This window comes from Nuphar pumila, chromosome 7 (genome assembly GCF_984573655.1).
Source record: "Nuphar pumila chromosome 7, dmNupPumi1.hap1.1, whole genome shotgun sequence".
Classification (NCBI taxonomy): Eukaryota; Viridiplantae; Streptophyta; class Magnoliopsida; order Nymphaeales; family Nymphaeaceae; genus Nuphar; species Nuphar pumila.
In genome coordinates this window covers 53031343-53057061 of record NC_143255.1, presented here as the reverse complement: position 1 = coordinate 53057061, position 25719 = coordinate 53031343, and positions in this window count along the sequence as shown.

The following is a 25719-nucleotide window of genomic DNA, read 5'->3' as shown; positions in this document are numbered from 1 at the left end:
TATTTTGAAATGTTTTCCTCAGAAAACAATCTTAATTTGTTTGAAACTCATATTCAGTTGATCTCAATTCTCAGATGAGGCCCATTTAGGTGGTGTCACTTCTGGATTCTTTCATTCGTCAAAAATCTCAAAAATTTTAGAGTCCTAGTTTGATCAGAACTCTATCTTTTTATCTTTTTGAATCTTTTCAAAACTTTATTCTGATTTTAAACCAGTTGTGGTCATATCCTTGCATATTTCTGTCATTTTGGTCAAAATTTTATAGTCCTAGTTGGATTAGGACTCTTTTTCTAGAGTCCTAGTCGGATCAGAACTCTACCTTTTACTACTATTTTACCTATTTTTGAGAAAATCTTTCAAAATCCTTCATTTTGGCCAAAATTTTAGAGTCTCAGTCGAATTAAGACTCTTTCTCAGAGTCCTAATCGAATCAGGACTCTATCCCCATTTCACCATTTACTCTTGTTCTTTACTTGTTTTCAAAACCTTCTCATATGACTTTTAAAATCTTCCGTTTTAGCCAAAATTCTAGAGTTTTAACTGGACCGGGATTCTTTTTCCAAATTTTCAGTCGGATTAGGACTCTATATTTCATCACTATTCTGCCTATTTTTAACCAAATCTTTCAAAGAGAAGTAAAAAACTTAGAGTTTTAGTCAAACCAGGACTCTATTCAAAGAATTCTAGTTGGATCAGGACTTTGACCCTGAATTCAATTTTGCGAGAATCTTTCCAAAATCTCTTTATTTAACTTTCCAAATTTCAAAATTGTTACACCTTTATCATGGAAATTCAAAATTTTGAGATTTTATCCCAGAGTCCTGATCGAATCAGGACTCTATCCAAAGTTTATTTTCTCACTTCATTTTCATTGATTTTCAAAAAGTTCTTTTTAAAATCTCATCATTTACTTTCTAGAAAACAAAAAATTTCTTAGAGTTCTAATTGAATTAGGACTCTTCCTCGGAGTTCTATATAGACCAGGACTCTAAACCAGACTTCAATTTTATCTTATTTTCACTTGTTTTCAAGATTCCCTCATCTGTTTTATCAGAAAATCTAAAATCCGGAGTCTTAGTTCAATTAAGACTTTGTCCTCAGAGTCCCAGTTGGATCAGAACTCTGTTTGATTTCAGTACTTGTTATTTTCACTGTTTTCACTATTCTTTCATCTATTTTTTAGAAAATACCAAAAAAAAAAATCTAAAGTTTCAGTCCGATCAGGACTCTATCCTAGAGTCCTAATCCAGTTAGAAGTATGTTCTGAAGTTTGTTTTTACTTTCGTTTTTATTCTTTTTCATTTGTTTTTCAAAAATTAGGTCATTTTGTAAAGTATAGTTAATTCAGGACTCTATTTCGGAGTTTCAGTTGAGTTAAGACTCTAACCCTAACTGTATTTTCTGACTTATTTTACCAGTTCTGATGAAATCTTTCAAAAACTCATTCATTTGGTTTTCAAAATCCTAAAATCTCAGAGTCCTAAAATTTCAGAACACTAGCCTAGAGTTCCAATTCGCTTAAGACTCTATTTTCAAGCCTTTGAATTTCATTTGTTGATTTTAACCCTTTTTCAAAGCTATTTTCAGTCTTTATTTCAAATTTTACAAAACTCTGATGTGGGGCCCACTCAGTTGGTGGCATATCTAGAGGAGTTCTAACCTAGTCAGAACTCTGTGTTATTTCAAAATCTTTAATTTCAAGTCCACCTTTGAATCTCTTTTGAAAAACCTCTCATTTTCGAGTTTTAAAATCATTTTTTTGAAAAATCAAACCGGGCCCATTCAGGGTGGTGCCACATTTGCAGAAGTCAGGGTTAGACTAGGGTTAGTCAGTGTCCTAGTTAGGTTAGGGGTTTATAAGAGTCAAAAACAATTTTGAAAATTCACTTTATTTAGGTTTTAAACCATTGGTTTTTAAAAGTTTTAAAATAAAGCTTTAAAAACCCAATGTGGGCCCACACTTGGTGGTGCCACATTTGGAGTCTTTTAGGTTAGTTAGGAGTCTAGTTAGGTTAGCTAGAGTCCATATAGGTTAGGAAATTTTAGGAAAATCGCCCCCCACTAATTACTTTGGATAGGTTTTAAGAGGGGTAAATTTGGAATTAAGAAAATCCTTAATTAAAACCTAATTTTTTCTATTTAAAGAGGCAAGAGGGGGGATCGACCCCTATTCTTCTCCCATTCAATTCTTGGAGCTTCTCTCTCCTCGCCATCACCCCTCCTTCTCCATTGCGGCTGCAGCCCCCAAGGTAAATTCCCTTAGCCTTACTTCATAGTTTTTTAATATTTTTCATTAAAATACATGTATTTCCTCCTTGCCACCCCCTTTTTCATGGTTTTTAACCATGGTTCATCATCAAGAACCCTAAAGTCGACCCAAGAAGATGATCTAATCCTGTTTGATGTTATTTTTTGAGAATCTAATCCGTTAGAATCGTTCATATCACTATTTTCTATGTTCTTAACCAATGAAAGATGTGATTTACCCGTTAAATGGGATAAATCCATCCTTTCAAAGAAAAAAACAATTTCCAGCATTAAATTAAATTTTGTTTTGCTGTTTAGGTATTTTTTATTGTTTTTTTATTATAAATCATGTTCTTTTAGTATTTTATTGGATTTTCGTATATTCTGATTTTAGATCCATAGAAAAAGTGTTATTTCGTGTCTGAAACTCTGTTAGAAATTTTTTATTTTTTTATATATAGTTCAAGGATATGTCAATGAGTCCCTATAAAAAAATCAGAGGTTTTGATATTTGGAAACCCTGTTAGAAAAATATAAAGTCAAATCATGATTCCTGTTGATTAAAATCGTTATTCATGTTCAAGTATAACTTGCAGTTATGTTATTTTTGTCATCCGAGATCCCATTTAGAATCTGTAAATTTTAGTAGCTTCATATTAAAGTCTATTATTTACTATAAAGTTTTCATAATTTTCTATCACTGTTTGGTATTTTTTCTTTGACAGAAAGTTAATTCAACTTTTTAGAACTCGTTATGCTTTATTAAAATCCTAATTCAACTTGTGTTGATCGTATCCCCCTAACCGAAGATCTGATCTATGATCTATAAAAAAAAGTTTATTATCTACATGTCTGTTATTTATTACTGAAATCTCAAAAAATTTTGATGTGTTTTGCTATTTTTTATTGTATTTGAAAACAAAAGTGCCTGTTTTGATCAATTTTATATTTGTTATAATGAAGTACAGATTGCCGGAATGATATCTCCTTAACTAGAGATGATTTTTATGAACTGTAAAAGGAAGAATCTCTGTTTTTATGTATATTATTTTTTTATAAAATTTTATGAATTTCCATAGTGATTTTATCCCTGATTCGGGTCTAGCACTGAAACAGATATGTGCCTGCAGGCAAAAATAGCAAATTTTAGGGTTTCATGTAATTTTTGTATTAAAATCATGTCAAAATTTGATATTTATATTTCTAGATTAATTTTAGGGTTATAAGGAGTGTAGGTATCAATTTTTATTAATTTTGAATCTCATTTGATGCTTGGATGAGTTAAATGACAAAATAGGGTACCCGCAGGATCCCGAAACATTGACAAAATCATGATTTTCATGATATTTTTTATTTTTTGTGTATAAGTTCAGGTTTTTATGGTTTGTGTATGTTTTTAATCACATTATAATATTTCATACCCGATTTTATGTTCATTTGATTTCATTCAAACCCCAAATCCTAAGTTTTTACCGAAATATTTTCTGAAAACCGTGATTTCAAGGCCATAGTCTTGCTATCAGGGGCATTTTGGTCATTTGACCTCAATTTCGAAATCCCTAACTTAGATTTTCTTATTTTCAATCATATCATCTGGTGTTTGATTTATTCTCATTTGAACTTCAAAATTTACATTTTACAAAATATCTTTCTAAAAAAACATTGATTTCAAGGCCATAATCTTGTTATCATGGGCATTTTGGTCATTTTGACCCCAATTTCGAATTTTCAAATCTCATTTTCATATTTCCAATTCAATTTTATCATTTATGTTTATATCAGGGAAGTATGAACTGGGTTTATATTTGGATAATATTCGATAATTTTCCAATATTTTTGGATAAAACCCAGATAAACCTACATTTCTATGCTAACATATTTTCTAGTTTTGCAGGATTATTTAAGTGGACTTAGCTTTTCATTTTATTTCTCTTTTATTCAATTCAAATGTAATATCAAATGTAATATTGGAATAAGATTTACATTTTCTGCTTAGAATAAGGAGCATTGCATATAGTTTAATTCTGCAAATATCAATACCTGATGTATGTCAATTCATGCATATTTTTACAAATCCATCATGGTCTACACAAATGAAACATGCACTAGCTTCTAGGGAGTTGGTAAACTCGATCGAGTTTGTATTTTTGGCCATAGTCAGAATACGAACGGAATTCAGATTTACCATCTTCTTTTAAGCCACATTCAGCCTACACTCTTAGGCTAACTTCAAAATGCACTGTATTTCTCAAAAATACAAAAAGATTTTTTCAATTCTTTAAAACAATGTATTTCAAATCCATATTCATTTATTCAATTTGCAATTTCCAATTCCAATTCAGAGAAATCGATTTTCTCAAAATTTTCTAAGTCTTACTCAGAAAATGATTTTCTCAAAACTCTGAGCTTTTGAAGGGTATTTCAAGTATTTCTCAACTTCAATTCATGATTTTCCAAGTCATAATATCTTCAATTTCAAAGTCTGAATTAAGAGAAATCAAGTTTTTCCCAAAGTTATTTGAAATTCCTCATCGATTTTCACAAAACCCTTGTATTTCTTCAGAAATCGATCTTCCTTTCTTCAGAAACTCTCTCCCAATCATGGTTCATGATTTTTAAAGTGTTATATTTTCCAAGAAATTTCCAAGTATTTCAAAATTTTAAGGCAAATATCATGTTTTCAAACCTGCATTTTCAGAAAATCATAGCACATGCCTGATTCTTTGTGCATTTAGGAATAGAACAACAATTTAGACAAGTTGAACAAAGCAAAGCACTAGATTGATCCTTGGTTCAATTACCCCTGGTGAAGGCGCCAGGAACGGTTGAACCTCGTACCGACAGACGAGTCCCATTCTCTGGAATTTTTTCGTATTTTAAAATGGAGGTGAGTTATTTTCAAAAACTTTTTTAAAGGTCAGTTTGACTTGTAAAAGTAAAATTTTGTGATGATAACAGGTTTGGCGACCGTGATGGGACCTGTCTTCGCCTGATCAATCTAATGCTCTGCTTTGTTCAAATTATCAAAATCGTGTTCTAGAAATGTCAACTTTTATTTCATGATATCACGTGAACCTAGGAGCCTAGATTCAAACCCAACTGACATGAATTTCATATAGACTCAGACATGGTTTGGTAGGACTGATTGAGGAGACATCATTCATACTCACTTAGACTTAGGTCAAATACAACTCTCCTCAATCTAGGATTTGATTGAAAACAATGTCTGCTTCTTCAAAAGTTTCAAAATTCTACTTCTCTAGGTCTTAGAGTCCTCTGTTTTCTTGCATGTGATCATGTTTCTAAAACAACCCCACCTATCTTTACCCGGTCTTCACGTTGTTGGGCTTTCTTCCAGAACCATAGTTCAGGACAAAGCCTCACAACTAGGCTACCTATTTGGGTTAAACGCCCCCTGCCACGTACCAAGGGCCATAGTCCAAAGTATATCGGTAGGTGCTCAAGGATGTTGGAAAACATGAACCTAGAACCAAAGAAATTGATTTTATGTCACGTACATCGAGCCTTGGCTTGAGTATATTGGCATAGCATGATTAGACACAGATGATCGAAGCATTAGAGTTAGGATTAAGGTCCTACAACTATTTCAAAATTTGTGCATCTAGAGCCAGCTTTTAGGGAATGCTATATGTGCGTACTTGTTTATACAAGATGTGATTGAATGTACTTTGTTTATTTCCCTTTTTATTTTTTTGTTTTCACATTTTCCCTAAGTTTTCATAAAATACTGGACGATCTTCAAAATTCCCCATTTCCATCTATTTTCATGCATTACCTAGCATATTCTCCTTATTTTCAAACCCTGGACAATTTTAAAAAAGATCCTCTATTTTCTTCAAAAACTCCAGGTGATTTTTATCCTTCCTTCCTTTTGGATCGCGAATTTTCAACCTAGTTTTATCCTGCCTGCAACAATTTTTGATTTTGTAGTTAGATCTTTTATTTTATTTTCTTTCAAGTTCTTTCTAATTTCATAAAGTAGCAAAGTAAATCTACTTCATTTCTGTATTTTTATGCTTTTGATTTATTCAAATTGCTATTTACTTTGTGCATTTTTATTCTAGCCATTTAGAATTATGAGATTTGATCTTCAATAGATCAAATTCGATATTCAATGGGCTAAATCAATTTCAATTTATACCCCAATGCTTTCAATTTTATTTTAGATGTTTTAATTCTATTTTTGCATCTTTTTCATCATCATTCATGATTTGAAATGATAGATCTCATGTTTGATCATTAGATCAATTCATTAATGAGATGCTATTCTACTTAATCATGTTTAGATGATATTTTCAATTCTGGTCCGATTTTAATATCTTAGATGATATTTTTAATTCTAGTCCAATTTTAACATCATCAATTCACATATAATTAGATGCCATTTTGATCTGATCTTTTTTATTGCATCTTCATTAATATGTTTTCAGGATCTTCACCAAACATCAGATCAATCTGAGTTGATTGACCCCTTTTAAAAATCGAGATTCAGACCCTATCATTCTTGGTTGTCTAGATTTTCCCTAAAATTGGACCAACGTGTTGGAGTGATTTTTCCCTAACCAGAGATGATCTCTCTAATCGGTAAAGAGGGATGTCTCCAGCATTGAATCTAGTTTGTCCATAAAAAATTTTATCATTTTTTATAGAATTTTCATACCCAATTATGGTAAAAATCTATGACCCTATAATACTGTATCATTTTAGTGGTATGATTTTTAGCCTATTTTGTCAGAGTCATATCTCCCTAATGGAAGATCATTATTTAGATCTGTACAATAGATTTTCTTCATCTAAATGCTTACTTCATATCTGTAAATTTTTAGCCATTTATGTGAGGATTTCTGTTTCTTTTGTATTTTAAGTCGAGATCTTATATATTTGCAATCTAAGGCGTTCCTCAAACCCAGGATCAACTTATTGCATTCATATCTCTTTAATGAGAAATCATTTTTCAAATCTTTAAAAAGAAAATTATTTTTTAGAATGTATAGTTTATGCATGCCAATTTTCATAAACTTTCATTTCCTTTTCATCCGCCATTCGGATAAAAAACCAGAACCCTATCGATTTTCTTTCATAGGTTTTAAACCAACTTTTTTGGATTGGATCTCCCCAATGGGAGATTATTTTCTAAATCTGTAAATTGAATATTTTTTCTCTGCATGTCTAGTTTATCTCTTTAAATTTTTAGCAACTTCTATGGACTTTTCATGTTTGATTTTGATCTAAAATCAGAACTCTGTTATATTGCCTCATTAAGCATTACTTAAATTTTATCTCGACTTGTTTAGATTAGCTCTCTCTAATAAAAACTCTTTTCAGAATCTGTAAAAAAGGGTTTTATTCTATTTTGAGTCTAATTTGTCCATGTTAAATTTTATAAACTTTCATATTGATTTGATATTTTAATTCTATAAAAAACCAGGACTGGTTACAAAACTTCAAGTTTTGTAATAGGACCATTTCCTGTTTGGAAACAATGACTTTCTGAAGTCACCATTTCCAAACCAGAATTGATTTTTTAATTCTGTAATGTGGAGTTATTTCTTGGTTAAATGGAGCAACCTCTCCCACAAATTTTGGAGAAATTGAATCGGTTTAACTTCTAAAACTCTAAAATTACATAAACTTATCTGTCAAAATCTAATTTCTTGTTTCTAAAATTTATTATCTAATGTTTCAATTATATCTCAAGTTTTAAAAATGATTTTCATGTTCTGTAAAAAAAAAATATTTACCTAGTGTGTTATGAATCCATGGATTTATTTTCAGCTCAATTAAAGTTATTTTAGGCTTTTATTCACTAAAAATACTCTGACAGGGTTTGTTTGTATATCCTAATTTTACAAAATCCTGTTTTGATTAGATAAAAATTCAAATTCAAGATTTTCTCAAATTTTTTATCATATTTTTTAATTTTATAATGTTTCTAAAGTTGTTAGGAGTCTTCATATCAAATTTTATGAATTTCTATAGTCATTTGGTCCTTTATCCATTGCATTTTTCAAAATTAATTTTGTAAAAGGCATTATTTTGTTAAAATAAAGTTAAATTGGGCATTTTAACACTTTTAAATTCAATTTTCAAACATAATTCATGTATTTCATGAATTAAAATAATATTTTATCAACTTATAATGCCTTAACTTTATTTTAAATAAATTTTAAAGTTTATTTTCCTTTTTATTTTAATTATTTTGAATATATTTTCATAAAAACCTCAATTTTAAAGTTAAATTCAAGTCTTAAAATGAATTTACATGTTTCAAACCCCAATTTCAAAAATTTAAAGCTCTAAAATATATTTTCAAAATACTTTTGCAAAGGTCATACATCATTTGCATTTACTTTTAATTTTTTTCTTTATTTTTGAGGCATAAAAGGCTAATTTTGGACATTTTCTTCAATTTTCCAATAATTGAAGGAAATTCCATAAAAGCCTATATTTATTTCTAATAAGTTTGCTTATTTTGCAAGAATTTTTATTCTCATTTCTTTTTTAATTATTGTAATTAATTCAAGGGTTGTAATAATTCAATTAATGAGAATGTTTATTTTATACTTAGTTTAGAATGAATGAGCATATAGTTTTAATTTCTCATAATTAATTGTTGCATTTTTATTTTTTTTATTTTTAAATACACTATGGGAACACGAATAACATGTACACTATTTAATAAAAGATAAATAAAACTAAGTAAAGTTCATATTTACGACCATAGTCGGAATACGAGCAATACTTAGAATTATTATTGTTTATTAAATACAATTTGACCTACAACTTTAGGTCATTTTCAAAAATCACCACTTTTCAAAAATCAATTTCTCTTTTTTTCCTTTATTAGAATTTTAAAAAAGAGTAATTCAAAGTAAATTTGTGGTCTGTAAACACCCCAAATTTTCACCCTCATCCAGTGTTTACATTTCATTTATCACTGCACGCATTCAACATACCATTTCATTGCATTGCATATCATTTCATCTCATTATCGAGATTCAGAACTTCCATTTTTAAAATATTAAATCCAGATTCAAGTTTTAAAAACCTTTATTTCAAAATCAATTTCAAAATCTAGGTTTTAAATCGACATTTTTGCCATTTGCCAACCCCCAGAATCTTATGTTTCGAAACATTTTCCTCAGAAAACAATCTGGATTCATTTGAAACTCAATTTCAAATGATTTCAATTCTCAGATGAGACCCATTTAGGTGATGTCGCTTCTGGATTTTTTTATTTATCAAAAATTTCAGAGTCCTAGTTGGATCAGGACTCTATCTTTCTATCTTTTTGAATCTTTTCAAAACTCCATTCTGATTTTAAACCAGTTGTGGTCATATCCTTGCACATTTCTGTCATTTTGGTCAAAATTTTAGAGTCTTAGTTGGATCAGGACTCTTTTTCCAGAGTCCTAGTTGGATCAAAACTCTACCTTTAACTACCCTTTTTACCTATTTTTGAGAAAACCTATCATAATCTTTCGTTTTGGCCGAAATCTTAGAGTCCTAGTTGGAGTAGGACTCTTTTTCAAGAATCCTAGTTAGATTAGGACTCTTCTTCAGAGTTTCAGTCGGATGAGAACTCTATCTTTCATTGCTATTTTTACTTGTTTTCAACCAAATCTTTCAAAATCTATCAAACTGAGTTAAAAACTCAGAGTTCTAGTTGAACCAGGACTCTATTCAGAGAGTCCTAGTTGGATCAAGACTCTGCTCTTATTTCAATTTTGAGAGAATCTTTCAAAAATCTTTCTATCTATTAAAATTGTTATACTTTTATCATGGAATTTCAAAATTCTAGGATTTTATCCCAGAGTCCTGATTGAATCAGGACTCCATCCAAAGTTTATTTTCTCACTTTATTTTCATTGGTTTTCAAAAGCTTTGTTTAAATCTCACCATTTAGTTCTTAGAAAACAAAAAATTCTTAGAGTTCTAGTTGAATTAGGATCTTCCTCAGAGTCCTAGTCAGATCAGAACTCTAAACCAGACTTCAATTTTATCTCATTTATACGTGTTTTCAAAATCCCTTCATTTGTATTCTCAGAAAATCGAAAATTCTGAGAGTCCTAGTTCAATTAGGATTCTGTCTTCAGAGTCCCAGTTGGATCAAAATTCTGCTTTGATTTCACTGTTTGTCATTACTTTCACTGTTTTCGCAAGTTCTTTCATCTGTTTTTCAGAAAATGCCAAAAAAATCCAGAGTTTTAGTTCGATCAGGACTCTGTCCCAGAGTCCTAATCCAGTTAGGAGTCTATTCTGAAGTTTGTTTTTACTTCCATTTTTGTTCATTTTCATTTGTTTTTAAAAAGTTAGGTCATTTTGCAGAGTCACGATTGATTCAGGACTCTATCTCAGAGTTTCGGTTGAGTTAGGACTCTAACCCTGACTGTATTTTCTAACTTATTTTACCAGTTCTGATAAAATCTTTCAAAACTTTCATCATTTGGCTTTCAAAATTCTAAAATCTCAAAGTCCTAATGGGTTTAGAACTCTGGTCCAGAGTTCTAGTTCACTTAGGACTCTATTTTCAACCCTTTGAATTTCATTTGTTGATTTTAACCCCTTTTTAAAGCCATTTTCAGTCTTTATTTCAAGGCTTTCAAAACCCTGATGTGGGGCCCACTCAGTTGGAACCATATTCAGAGGAGTTCTGTCTCAGTCAGGACTCTGTACCATTTCAAAACTTTCAATCTCAAAATCTACTTTTAAATATCTTTTGAAAACCTCTCATTTGCAAGTTTTAAAATCCTTTTTTTTAAATTCAAGTGGGGCCCATTCTGGGTGGCGCCACATCTGATAAGGTCAGGATTAGACTAGGGTTAGTCTGTGTCCTAGTTATATTAGGGGTTTAGAAGAGTCAAAGTTGATTTTTAAAAAAATCATCTTTACTTTGGTTTTTAAATATTGGTTTTTAAAGGTTTTAAATTCAAGTTTTAAAAACCAAATGTGGGCCCACACTAGGTGGTGCCACATTTGAACTTTCTAGGGTTTTATTAGGTGTTAATTAGGGTTTAGTTAGAATCCATTTAGGTTAGAAGCCTCTAGAAAAATTGTTGCCCCTTAGTGAATTTATTAGAAAGAGTTCTAAAAAAAACCCCTCTTAATTAACCTTAATTAAGTGACTTTTTTAAAACCTATAAAAGGGGGACTTCAAGAGGCTTTTGGAGGCTCTTTTTCTCTCTCAATTTCGTGGCCTCTCTCTCCTTTCCAGCACCTTCTTTTTCCTCCATTGCAGCTGCAGCCCCCAAGGTAAATTTTTATATTTTATTTTATGCTTTTTTATTAGTTTTTTTATGATTTTTCAATAGATTTCACCATGGGAGCCTCTTGTTTCATAGATTTAACCATGAAATCCATCCAAGAACCTCAAAAACGACCCAAGAAGATGATCTAACTGAGTTTGAGGGTGATTTCTAGGATTTTAATCTATTAGAATCGATGAGAGGTACATCTTCTATGTTCTTAACCAACGAAATATGCGATTTACCCATTAAATAGGCTAAACTCATCCTTTCAAAGGTAAAATCAATTTCAGCCATAGATTCTCTGTATTTTTTTATTTTTTATCATATTAATGTTGCATTCATGTGTTTTAGAATTAAATTAAATTTGTTTTGCTGTTTAGGTATTTTTTATTGTTTTTCATTGTTAAAGCATGTTCTTTTAGTGTTTTATTGGATTTTCACATATTTTGATTTTAGATCCATAGAAATCATGATGCTTCATATTTAAATATTTGTTAGAACTTTTTGATTTTTTTATATGCAGTCCAAGGATTTGTCAGTGAGTCTCTGTAAAAAAAATAAGAGGTTTTGGGATTCAGGAACCCTATCAGAAAAATAAAAGTTCGAATCGTGATTTTTAGTTGTTAAAATCTCTATTGAAATTCATAGGTAACTTATAATTGTGTTATTTCTCTCATCCAAGATCTGTAAATTGAAGTAGTTTAGTATTAGAGTCTATTATTTACTATAAAATTTTCATAATTTTATGTCACTTTTGATATTTTTCCTCTGTCAGAGAGTCAGATCAACTTTATAAAACTTGTTATATCTTATTAAAACCCTAATTCAACTTGTGTTGATCGTATCTCCCTAACCGAAGATCCGATCAATGATTCGTAAAAAGGAAAATTGTTTATCTGTCTATTTTCTATTCACTGCCGAAAGTTTAGAATTGTTTGATGAAGTCTGCTATTTTTCCTTGTATTTGCAACCAGAAGTGTCTGTTTTAATCAATTTTATATTCATTAAATTTAAGTCCAGATTGCCGGAATGATATCTCCCTCACCAGAGATGATTTTTTCGATCTGTAAATAGGAAAATATCAGTTTTTCTGTCTATTATGTCTCTGTAAAATTTCAAGGATTTTCATGGTAAATTGTCTCCTAATTCGGGTTTGACACCATGACCAGCACGTGCCCGCGAGTAAAAATAGCATATTTTAGGGTTTTAATGCATTTTTTGAATTGGAATAATGTCAAAAATATCTTTTTCTGATTCTAGTTAAATTTCAAGGTTAAAATAAGTTTATATGTCAATTTGTACTGATTTGTTATATCATTTGATGCTTGGATGAGTTAAATTGCAAAATAGGGTACCTGCACGATCCCGAAACACTGCCAAAATCATGGTTTTCATGATATTTTTGATTTTCTGGGTATAAGTTTATGTTTTTAGAGTTTCTTCATGTTTAGAATCATGCTAGGACATCTCATGTTCGATTTAGCTGCTATTTGATCTTTTTAAACCCTAAATCCAAAGTTTTTACCAAAATATTTTTTGAAAACCCTGATTTTAAGGCCATAGTCTTGCTATCAGGGGCATTTTGGTTATTTGACCTCAATTTCAATATTCCAAACTTTGATTTTCATATTTTCAATCATATTATTTTGTGTTTGATTTATTCTCATTTGAATTTCAAAATTTGCATTTTACAAAATATCTTTCTGAAAAACCCTGATTTCAAGGCCATAGTCTTGCTATTATGGGCATTTTGGTCATTTTGACCTCAATTTCAAATTTTTAAAGCTCATATTCATATTTTCAATCCAATTTCATCATTTATGTTTATATCAGGGAGGTATGAACTGGGTTTACATTTGGATAATATCTGATAATTTCTCAATATTTTCAGATAAATCCAGATAAACCTATATTTTTGTGTTAACTTGTTTTCTAGTTTTGTAGGAACATTCAAGAAGAAGACTTTTCTTTATATTTCTTTATTCAATTTAATGTAATATCAAAGTTGTAATAATTTGGAATAAGAGTTACATTTCCTGCTTAGAATAGGACTGCATTGCATATAGTTTAATTCTGCAAATGTCAATATCTGGTGTATGCCAATTCATGCATTTTTTTTACAAATCCACCATGATCTACACGAATGCAACATGAACAAGCTCTTAGGGAGTTGACAAACTTGGTGGAATTTGTATTCATGGCCATAGTCAGAATATGAATGAAACCCAGATTTGTGATCTTCGTATTAGCCACATTCAGCCTACACTCCTAGGCTAACTTCAAAATGCACTATATTTCTCAAAAAAATACAAAAAGATTTTCTCAATTCTTCAAAACAATGTCTTTCAAATCCATATTAATTTCGTTCAATTTGCGAATTCCAATTCCAATTCAGAGAAATTGATTTTCTCAAAATTTTCTAAGTCTTACCCAGAAATTGATTTTCTCAAAAACTTTGAGTTTTCAAATGATATTTCAAGTATTTCTCAACTTCAAATCATGATTTTTCAAGTCATAATATCTCCAATTTCAAAGTTTGAATTCAGAGAAACCCAATTTTCCAAAGTTATTTGAAATTCTTTAGAAATCGATTTTCACAAAACACTTGTATTTCATCAGAAATTGATTTTTATTTTCTTCAAAAATATTCTCTCAACAATGCTCACGATTTTCAAAGTGTTATATTTTCCAAGTGTTTCAAATATTCAAAGCAAACATCATATTTTCAATCTGCATTTTCAGTAAATTCATAGCACATGCCTGATTCTTTATGCATTTAGGAAATAGAATACGATTTAGACAAGTTGAGCAAAGCTAAGCACACTTTTGATTCTTGGTTCAATTACCCTTGGTAAAGGCACCAGGAACGGTTGAACCTCATATCGACAGGCGAGTCCCATTCTACGGAATTTTTCCCACATTTTAAAAATGGAGGTGAGTTATTTTCAAAATCTTTTTCAAAGGTCAGTTTGACTTGCAAAAGTAAAATTTTGCAATAATAACAGGTTTGGCGACCGTGATGGGACCTGTCTTTGCCTGATCAATTGTATGCTTGACTTAGTTCAAATTGTCAAAATCGTGTTCCATGGAATGTCAACTTTTACTTTCTGTTATCATGTGAACCTAGGAGCCTAGACTTGAACCCAGCTGACATGGATTGCATGTAGACTAGGCATGGTTTGGTAGGACCATATTAAGGAGAATTATTCATGCTCACATAGACTTAGGTCTGAAATACAACACTCCTCAATCTAGGATTTGTATGAAAACAATGTTTGCTTCTTCAAATTTTCAAAAATCTATCTCTCTAGGTCTTAAAGTCCTCTGTTTGCTTGCATGTGCTCATTTTTCAAAAAATCACCCCACCTATCTCTACCTGGTCTTCACGTTACTGGGCTTTCTTCCAGAACCATAGTTCGGAACAAAGCCTCATAACTGGGACACTTATTCGGGCTAACTCCTCCCTGCCACGTACCAAGGGCCATAGTCCAACGTATATCGGCAAGCGCTCAAGGATGTTGGGAAAACACAAGCCTAGAACCAGAGATGAATTTTTATGCTACGTACATCGAGTCTCGGCTTGAGTATATCGGCATAGCATAATTGGATACAACTGATCTGAACGTAGAGTCAGGATTAGGGTCCTATAGCTATTTCAAAATTGATGCATTTAGAGTCAGCTTCTTAGGGAATGTTGTATGTGCATAATTGTTTGTGCATGATGTGATTGAATACATACTCCTTTACTTCTCATTTTCCTTTTACATTATTTTTCAAATTTTATCTATTTTTCCAACAGTTTTATCAAAACCCTCGACGATTTTAAAAAAACCTCATATTTTTCTTCAAAAAGTCCAGGCGATTTCCCTTTCCTACCTTTCCTCTGGATCTCAAATTTCCAACCTTATTTTGATCCTGCCTGCAATTTTTCAAATGTTAAGATCTTGTCAAACTTCTTTTCTTCGTATATGTCTTCCAAATTCTATTCAAAATTTCCGTCTCTTTCCAAATCCTTAAACATCTCCTTCATCATCTCGATTTCTCTCAAAAATTCTTCAGTCTAAATCATTCCTTTATTTTACAAAAAGCATTGGCATTTCACCATGGTTCAAACAAGGTCAGGAAAGAGAACAACACCAAGCAGTGTAGAAGAAATGAGTTCCCCGAGACCAGTCAAGAAGCAGGACCAGACAAGTAAAGATGACATTGATCCAGTCATGTACAGAATGTTTCAAAGGATGATGACAAAGACGTTATTGAAGCTACCAGAGTCAAGCACCAGAAAAGAGCCAGCCGAGGAGATGACACCAGTCACATTCTTTGTGAACATCGAGGGCAACAACAATGGCAAAAGAAAAAGGGGTGGCAAAAAAAATCATACTGGCAGATCAGGAAACCCAAATTCAGGCAGAGAGGACCACACATGTCAAAAAAATAAAATAGACAAGCAGAATGCCCAACCTCTCCAGTCTAGTCCTCAACATAAAGGGAAAGATCATGAAAAACCAAAACACAAAGACTGGAGCATTGATCGAAAGTTCGCCCCTCTAGATCAGAAGCTCGAGACTGTTTTAGAAAATTTGCTCGCAAAGAGCATGGTTCATTTACCAAGAATTGTCGATCCCCCAACAATTATGGGAAAATTCAAAGAACAATTTTGCAAGTTTCATCATGCAATAGGACACGATACATAAAATTGTTTTATCCTCAAGAATATCGTTCATGATCACATTGATAAGGATATTGTGGGGGAAAACAAAATAGCAGACCAACCGGCTGTCCTGGCCAAACCCCTTCAATCCTGCTCCCAGCAGAAAACAAGCATTCAAAAGAAGCCAAAGCATGAAGGTTGGGAGCATGACCTCAAGCTCACTCCTTTAGATCAGCCCCTCGAAAAGGTCCTTGAATACATGTTGAGCAAATGAATGATTAAGCTTCCAAGAATTGCTAATCCTCTGGTCACCTTGGGAAAATAGAAAGATCGCTTCTGCAAATTCCACCGAGCTACGAAGCATGATACTGGGCGATGTTTTGTCTTCAAAAATATTGTTCAAGACTGTGTTGACAAGAATCTCCCCGTTAAAGAGGAGGATCAGTCAGCCGTTCTGACCGAGCCTTTCCCTGATCATTCATGAAGATGACAAATGCTAATGCTTTCTCATTTCTATCATTTCTGCTTTTGCTTCTTTGAATAAACATAGTCCCCAGTTGTTTTCTTTAAAGTTTTCATCCTTCCTCCAAGACATCAATAAAATCATCAGTTTTTCTTATATTTGGATGTCATTTTCTTCATAATGTTATTTTCTGAACTCTCATGCAGTATGCCCTTTGTGATGAATGCTTTTTCCTAAATTTTTTTTTTTGCCTTCCTTCTCAGATAATCTATCAAATTCACAGGGAAGCTCATTACCAATTATGCATTACTTTGTTATATTCCTTCAAAAAGGTCTTTTTCTTCGTGGTTAACGACCTCGTATAGGTAACAAGGCATATCTCGGTTATTTATTTCCTCTCATGAAATAACAACGTAATTGTCGCGATTCCAACGATAATCCAATCCCTGGTAAAGGGATATCTTTCAAATTGTCAACCTAATTTCAGATCTTCATCCATTATTTTTCTTCTATTCTCAAAGTTATTGCCTTCAAGAATTTTTTTGTCACTCTGTCCTACAGAGAATTTTAGCGTTGAAGAATGGTTCAGACCAGATCCGAGAAGAAAACAGCATCGCCTCAGCACCCTAGCAGTGGCAGGGAGCAAGAAATGAATTCGCCATAATCTGCCAGGAAACAAAATCAACAAGCCAATGATGATGTTGATCCTCAGATGTATGCCATGTTTCAAAAGATGATGAATAAGATGATGACAAAGCAAGCGAGGGCTAGTTTCGACAAGATTTCTACCAAGACAAAGGCCAAGGGTCGAACACTGAAGAAGCAAGTAAAAATATCCAAGAAGCGTATTAAACACGAGGATACATCTGATGAAGCAGAATCAGGAAGTGACACTGATGAGGAGTGTGAGGCTTAGCAAGCTTCTCAGAAGATGACTCAGGGGCAGGGGTCAGCCATTAAGTCCAAGGATCAGTCTGTCAATGACCGTGATCAGCCACAACTCAGAGACGTGGTCAAAATGGTTAAGGATCTGCAAGCCCGCGACAAGGGCAAAAGGATTTTCATAAGCGAAGATTTCTATGATGGTTTAGATGGGGATGACAGCCTGGAGGATCTCCCCCAAAAATTTGTCAAATTTGATGGGACTGGCAATCCCAAGGCTCACCTGGCTATGCTCTTTGCGGAGTGCAATAGATTCAAGAGTGACAATCGTGCTTTGTTCAGATGTTTTCCTCGCAGTCTGAAGGGCACCGCCATCAAGTGGTACTCTAAGCATATCAATCCAATCGAGCTGAAAGAGTTTGACAAGGTGGTCAATCTGTTCATTGAATAGTTTCTTTTCAACACCGAAGTACTGCCAACGCTGAACCACCTCTACAATACAAAGCAAAGAGATAATGAGAAAGCTAGAAACTTCATCCGTAGATGGAGGGGCACTTGCAACAAAATGAGAAATCCCATCTCAGAGGAGCACACACTCCAGATGATTCTGGACAATTTCTCACAACCTTTGAGAGGTCTTATCTCCACCTCGCCTTCCAAATCTTTCACTAAGCTTACCGAATGGGCTGAGTGACTCGAGATGAGAATGGAGAATGGGGTTTATGATGGCATCACCCTCATCAAGAATAATCAAGATTAAAAAAAGAAGGCAAATTTCACCTTCTCCGCCAATGCCGGCCACGGTAACTGCAAAGATAGCAAGGGCAACCATATAGGTCAAAAAGAAAAGTCTTCAAAGAAGAATGAAAAACTGAGTCAATAGAAAGAAAAGAAAAAATGGGATGGTTGGGGTGACAATCGTCAGTTTACTCTTCTTGAGCAGCCTCTTGATGAAATCCTTGAATATATGTTGACCAAAGAAATGGTAAAGCTCCCAAGAGCTACAGATCCTCCCACGATCATGAGAAGATTCATGGATCAGTTCTGTAAAATTCATCGGGCAGTAGGACACGATACTGACCACTGTTTTGTCTTCAAGAATATTTTTCAGGACTACATTGATAAGAATCTCCTCGTTGAAGATGAAACAAAGGACCAATCATCCTGACTGAGCTTTTTCCTCAAGAAACTGACAGTGCCAACATTTTCCCATTTCTCATCTTGCTTTATCATTTTAAAGGGATAATGTAATCCCATTTGTCTTTCCTTAATTTGTCATTTTTTCCTTTAATGCATCAATAAAATTGTCAATTTTTCTCACAATCTTGATGCCACCTTTTATTTTTCTTCTCTTCAAAATATCCTTTCATGAGGAATGACCATCTTCAGAGTCTCTCTTGAATCAATAAAAAGTCAGTTGCTTTGTTACCTTCAGAGAGCATTCTTCGAACGTCAATTATCTTTCCTTTATCCAAAATTTCTTTTTCCTATTATACTGGGGCATTATTTTGAAAATTATTTTCAAAACATCCTGTATGCAGGTAGGATCAAACAAATCTCTCATTCTGCACGCATGTGCACCCATTTTGCATTCATTTTCATACATTTGCATTTGCATTAAATTCATTTTCCCTTTCAGGTTAAGGGATAAACCTGAGTTGCCCATTCAGGATAAGGGATAAATCCTGAGACCTCGACAGTTGTCCAAGTTATCACGAGGGTGAAGATTAAAAATCTCTCATAGCGACCAACAAACACTTTTCAAAACACCAATCTTTTTCAAATTCAACATTCACGTCAAGTCTTTTTATCAAAACCATTTTTGTCAATCTTGTCAAAATCAACCTTCGAGTTAAGCCTTTCTTCGAACCCAGTCCGCATTGATCTAGTTTTCTTTCAGGATTCGAGTTCTGACTCAAATTTCTTTTTCTTCCAAATTGATCTACTTTTCCTTCAGAATTTGAGTTCCGACTTGAATTTTTTTTCTTTCCAAATTGATCTAATTTTCCTTCAGGATTCGAGTTCCAACTCAATTTTATTTTCCTTCCAAATTGATCTAGTTTTCCTTCAGGATTCGAGTCCCAACTCAAATTTCTTTTCCTTAAAACCAAATTGGTCTAGTTTTTCCTTTAGGGTTAGAGTTTCAACTCGAATTTCCTTTTTTTCTGAATTTTTTAGTTTTTCCTTTAGGATTCGAGTGTCGACTCAAATTTCCTTTCCTTTAAATCCCAATGGGTCTAGTTTTCCTTCGAAGATTTGAGTTTCGACTCGAATTTTCTTTTCTTCAAAACCAAACTTTCTAGTTTTCCTTTGAAGACTCAAGTTCTGACTCGAATTTTCTAGTTTTCCTTACAGAATCTAAGTTTCGACTCAGTTGTTCTTTCAAAACCAACCTTTGAGTTGGACTTACCTTCAAAATCTAGCATTATGCTAGGACTTACCTTCAAAATTCCAATTTCGTATTGGATTTACCTTCAAAATTTAGGTTTGTGTTGGACTTTCATCCATAATTCCATTGATGTGTCAACTCGGATATCAAGCAATTTCTTTCACCAAAGATTCAAAGAATATTTTGCCAATTTGTCATAAAGAACAGTTGTTGATCTCAAAACCTTTATTGCACAAAGAATTACCTCAAAATTACCTTCAATATTACTTCCAAAAGGACAAAGCTTTTGCGAAAAAGGATTCAAAATTCAAAATCTTTCTATGGGACAACCAAAAGGATGAAGAATAGATTCCCGATATGGCCAACAAAGAAAATTCAATATTGTCGCAAAGCCACAAGTGATTGATATTGATCACAGTCAATGGTACATCTTTAAAGACCATTCTTGTGGGAAATCCAACAGTGAAAATATCCTGGGTGATAAAGAAAAATCCACTCAATTTCCATATCTCCTCAATCATTTAAGCTGCAATTAAATATCTGCAAAAGAGATCTCTCAATCATCGTCAAGTTGAAGACTGGTGGATGAGTTAGACCCCCGGGGCCAAAGAAGATTTAGATCATCTCCAAGATGACGGAGTTTGTGACAGATCATTCCAGAGAAAGTTTAGGTCACCGCCAAGTTGAAGGCGAATGCGATGATCCTCCCGACAAACCCTAAAAGATATTTAATTTTTGCTATCATCAAGAGATTTCTTACAAAAGAGACAATTTTATTAGTATAATTCCCGAGACAAAGAAGGATTGAAACATCTCCAAGTTGAAGAAGTTTGTGACATACCCTTCCAAAAAAAAGAAAAGAGAGAAAAGTCAGGACATCTCAAAAATGAAGGATGATGTAATAAACTCCCAAAAAAAACCAAGAAAGCTCAATGTCACAAAAAGAATGCAAAAAGATCATCATGAGAAAAATTTAGGATATCAAACTGTCGAATCTGCCAAGAATTTTCTTTAATTTTGTGAAATTCTTTTATCAATGTCCTTCAGCAATCACTTTCACAATATCAAGAATACTCTCATTTCTGTTCATATCAATGAAATTGATAGCTTCCTTGAAAAAAGTCAATCATAAGCAATTTGAATTTGAATCTTGATTCTACGAAGTTAGCCTAATTGGGGGTAATACTTTGGGTACAAAAGAGGAAGTATTTTCATACCAATATACATCAGTTTTAAGTATTTTGAATCAACAAACAATTTTTAACATTTTGGCAATATTTTCTTGTTGTCCCGACATGAAGTGAAGAACTCGATGTCCATTTTGACACATCCTGGTATCACCTTTTGCCTCCTTGAGAGAGTAGCCTTGGTTGTCTTTTGTATTGTTGAAAGATTAGCCTTCTCTTCGAAAGGATAACCTTTATCGTCTTTCGCGTTGTTGAAAGATTAGCCTTCTCTCCGAAAGGATAGCCTTTGTCATCTTTTGAGTTGTTGAAAGATTAGCCTTCTCTCCGAAAGGATAACATTTATCATCTTTCGCGTTGTCGAAAGAATCGCCTTACTCCTGTGGATCGCCTTGTTCATCTTTCGCGTTGTCGAAAGAATCGCTCTGCTCCTTTGGATCGCCTTTGTCATCTTTCGCGTTGTCAAAAGAATTCATCGTTTGCGTTGTTGAAAGAATTGCCCTACTCCTTTGGATCGCCTTTGTCATCTTTCGCGTTGTCAAAAGAATTCATCTTTCTCATTGTCGAAAGAATCACCCTGCTCCTTTGGATTGCCTTTGTCATCTTTTGCGTTGTCGAAAGAATTCATCTTTCGCGTTGTCGAAAGAATCACCCTGCTCCTTTAGATCCCCTTTGTCATATTTCACGTTGTCAAAAGAATTCATCTTTCGTGTTGTCGAAAGAATCGCCATGCTCCTTTGGATTGTCTTTGTCATCTTTTGTGTTGTCGAAAGAATTCATCTTTCGCGTTGTCGAAAGAATCACACTGCTCCTTTGGATCTCCTTGTTCATCTTTTGCGTTGTCGAAAGAATCACCTTGTTCCTTTGGATCGCCTTATTCATCTTTCGCGTTGTCGAAAAAATTGTCGTGTTCCTTTCAATCGCCTTGTTCATCTTTCGCGTTGTCGAAAGAATCGCCCTGCTCCTTTGGATCACATTATTCATCTTTCGTGTTGTCGAAAGAATCAACTTGTTCCTTTGGATCACCTTGTTCATCTTTCGCGTTGCCGAAAGAATCGCCCTGCTCCTTTGGATTGCCTTGTTCATTTTTTGTGTTGTCAAAAGAATCGCCTTGCTCCTTTGGATCGCCTTTGTCATCTTTCGCGTTGTCGAAAGAATTCATATTTTGCGTTGTTGAAAGAATCACCCTGCTTCTTTGGATCACCTTTGTCATCTTTTGCGTTGTCGAAAGAATTCATCTTTCATGTTGTCAAAAGAATCGCCTTATTCCGTTGGACTGGCTTTGTCATCTTTTGTGTTGTCGAAAGAATTTATCTTTCGCATTGATGAAAGAATCACCCTGCTACTTTGTATTTCCTTTGTCATCTTTCGCGTTGTCAAAAGAATTCATCTTTCGCGTTGTCGAAAGAATATCCCTGCTCCTTTGGATCGTCTTGTTCATCTTTTGCGTTTTCAAAAGAGTTGCCTTATTTTTCTTCAAAAAAGTTGTCTTATTCGCCATCCAACTTACCATTCCCATTTCCCGATTAGGTTAAGGAATAAACCTGAGCCTCATTCGAATAAGGCATTTCATTTTCCGATCAGAGTAAGGGCCAAGACTGAACCTCATTTTTCCATGAGGTACCGTCCCTTTCAGGTTAAGAGTTAAGCCTGAATCTCGTTCTTCCATGAGGTATTTTTTATCCCATCCAGGTTAAGGGTTAAACTTGAGCCTCACTTCGATGAGGTGAATTTTCTTATTTATTCTTCATTCCATACCTAGCATTACTGTCAGAGCCAATTCTTTCATACCTAGTCAGATTCTTTTAACTGGGGCATTTTTATAGTCCAAATTTGGTGTGTTTTCTTTGCCACTAAGCTCAGCTTCCAACCAGCTTAGTAGCAAAGAGGGGCATATGTAAACACCCCAAATTTTCACCCTCATCCAGTGTTTACATTTCATATATCACTGCATATCATTGCATACATTCGACATATCATTTCATTGCATTGCATAACATTGCATGTTATTTCATTTCATTATCGAGATCCAGAACTCCCATTTTCAAAATATTAAATCCAAATTCAAGTTTTAAAAACCTTTCTTTCGAAATAAATTTCAAAATTTGGGTTTTAAATAGACATTTTTGCCACTTGCCAACCCCCAGAATCTTATGTTTCAAAATGTTTTCCTCACAAAACAATCTGGATTCATTTGAAACTCAATTTCAATTGATTTCAATTCTCAGATGAGACCCATTTAGGTGATGTCGCTTCTGGATTCTTTTATTTATCAAAAATCTCAAAATTTTAGAGTCCTAGTTGGATCAAGACTCTATCTTTCTATCTTTTTTAATCTTTTCAAAACTCCATTCTGATTTTAAACCAGTTGTGGTCATATCCTTGCACATTTCTTTCATTTTGGTTAAAATTTTAGAGTCCTAGTTGGATCAAGACTCTTTTATTAGAGTCCTAGTCGGATCAGAACTCTACCTTTTACTACCCTTTTTACCTATTTTTGAGAAAACCTATCATAATCTTTCATTTTGGCTGAAATCTCAGAGTCCTAGTTGGAGTAGGACTCTTTTTCAAGAATCCTAGTCGGATTAGGACTCTTCTTCAGAGTTTTAGTCGGATTAGGACTTTATCTTTCATTACTATTTTTACTTATTTTCAACCAAATCTTTCAAAATCTATCGAAATGAGTTAAAAACTCAGAGTTCTAGTTGAACCAAGACTCTATTTAGAGAGTCCTAGTTGGATTAAGACTCTTACCCTGATTTCAATTTTGAGAGAATCTTTCAAAAATCTTTCTATCTATCAAAATTGTTATACCTTTATCATGAAATTTCAAAATTCTAGGATTTTATCCCAGAGTCCTGATCAAATCAGGACTCTATCCAAAGTTTGTTTTCTCACTTCATTTTCATTGGTTTTCAAAAGCTTTGTTTAAATCTCACCATTTAGTTCTTAGAAAACAAAAAATTCTTAGAGTTCTAGTTGAATTAGGATCTTCCTCAGAGTCCTAGTCAGATCAGAACTCTAAACCAGACTTCAATTTTATCTCATTTATACGTGTTTTCAAAATCCCTTCATTTGTATTCTCAGAAAATCGAAAATTCTGAGAGTCCTAGTTCAATTAGGATTCTGTCTTCAGAGTCCCAGTTGGATCAAAATTCTGCTTTGATTTCACTGTTTGTCATTACTTTCACTGTTTTCGCAAGTTCTTTCATTTGTTTTTCAAAAAATGCCAAAAAAATCTAGAGTTTTAGTTCGATCAGGACTCTGTCCCAGAGCCGTAATCCAGTTAGGAGTCTATTCTGAAGTTTGTTTTTACTTCTATTTTTGTTTCTTTTTATTTTTTTTTCAAAAATTAGGTCATTTTGCAGACTCCCAATTGATTCAGGACTCTATCTCAGAGTTTCGATTGAGTTAGGGCTCTAACCCTGACTGTATTTTCTGACTTATTTTACCAGTTTTGATAAAATCTTTCAAAACTTTCATAATTTGGCTTTCAAAATTCGAAAATCTCAAAGTCCTAATTGGTTCAGGACTCTAGTCCAGAGTTCTAGTTCACTTAGGACTCTGTTTTCAAACCTTTGAATTCCATTTTTTGATTTTAACCCATTTTTAAAGTCATTTTCAGTCTTTATTTCAAGACTTTCAAAACCTTGATGTGGGGCCCACTCAGTTGGCGCCATATTTAGAGAAGTTCTGACTCAGTCAGGACTTTGTACCATTTCAAAACTTTCAATCTCAAAATCTACTTTTAAATATCATTTGAAAAACCTCTCATTTGCAAGTTTTAAAATCAATTTTTTTTTAAATTCAAGTGGGGTCCACTCTGGGTGGTGTCACATCTGATAAGTTCAGGGTTAGACTAGGGTTAGTCAGTGTCCTAGTTAGATTAGGGGTTTAGAAGAGTCAAAGATGATTTTAAGAAAATCCAGCTTTACTTTGATTTTTAACTATTGGGTTTTAAAGGTTTTAAATTCAAGTTTTAAAAACCAAATGTGGGCCCACACTAGGTGGTGCCACATTTGAACTTTCTAGGGTTTAGTTATAGTCCATTTATGTTAGAAGCCTCTAGAAAAATTGTTGCCCCTTAGTGAATTTATTAGAAAGAGTTCTAAAAAAAAGGAAACTTCTTAATTAACCTTAATTAAGTGACTTTTTGAAAACCTATAGAAGGGGGACTTCAAGAGGCTTTTGGAGGCTCTTTTTCTCTCCCAATATTGTGGCCTCTCTCTCCTTTCCAGCACCTTCTAATTCCTCCATTGCAGCTGCAGCCCCCAAGGTAAATTTTTATATTTTATTTTATGCTTTTTTATTAGTTTTTTTATGATTTTTCAATAGATTTCACCATGGGAGCCTCTTGTTTCATAGATTTAACCATGAAATTCATCCAAGAACCTCAAAAACGACCCAAGAAGATGATCTAACTGAGTTTGAGGGTGATTTCTAGGATTTTAATCTATTAGAATCGATGAGAGGTAGGTCTTCTATGTTCTTAACCGACGAAAGATGCGATTTACCCATTAAATGGGCTAAACTCATCCTTTTAAAGGTAAAATCAATTCCAGCCATAGATTCCTTGTATTTTTTTTATTTTTTATCTTATTAATGTTTATTTCATGTGTTCCAGTATTAAATTA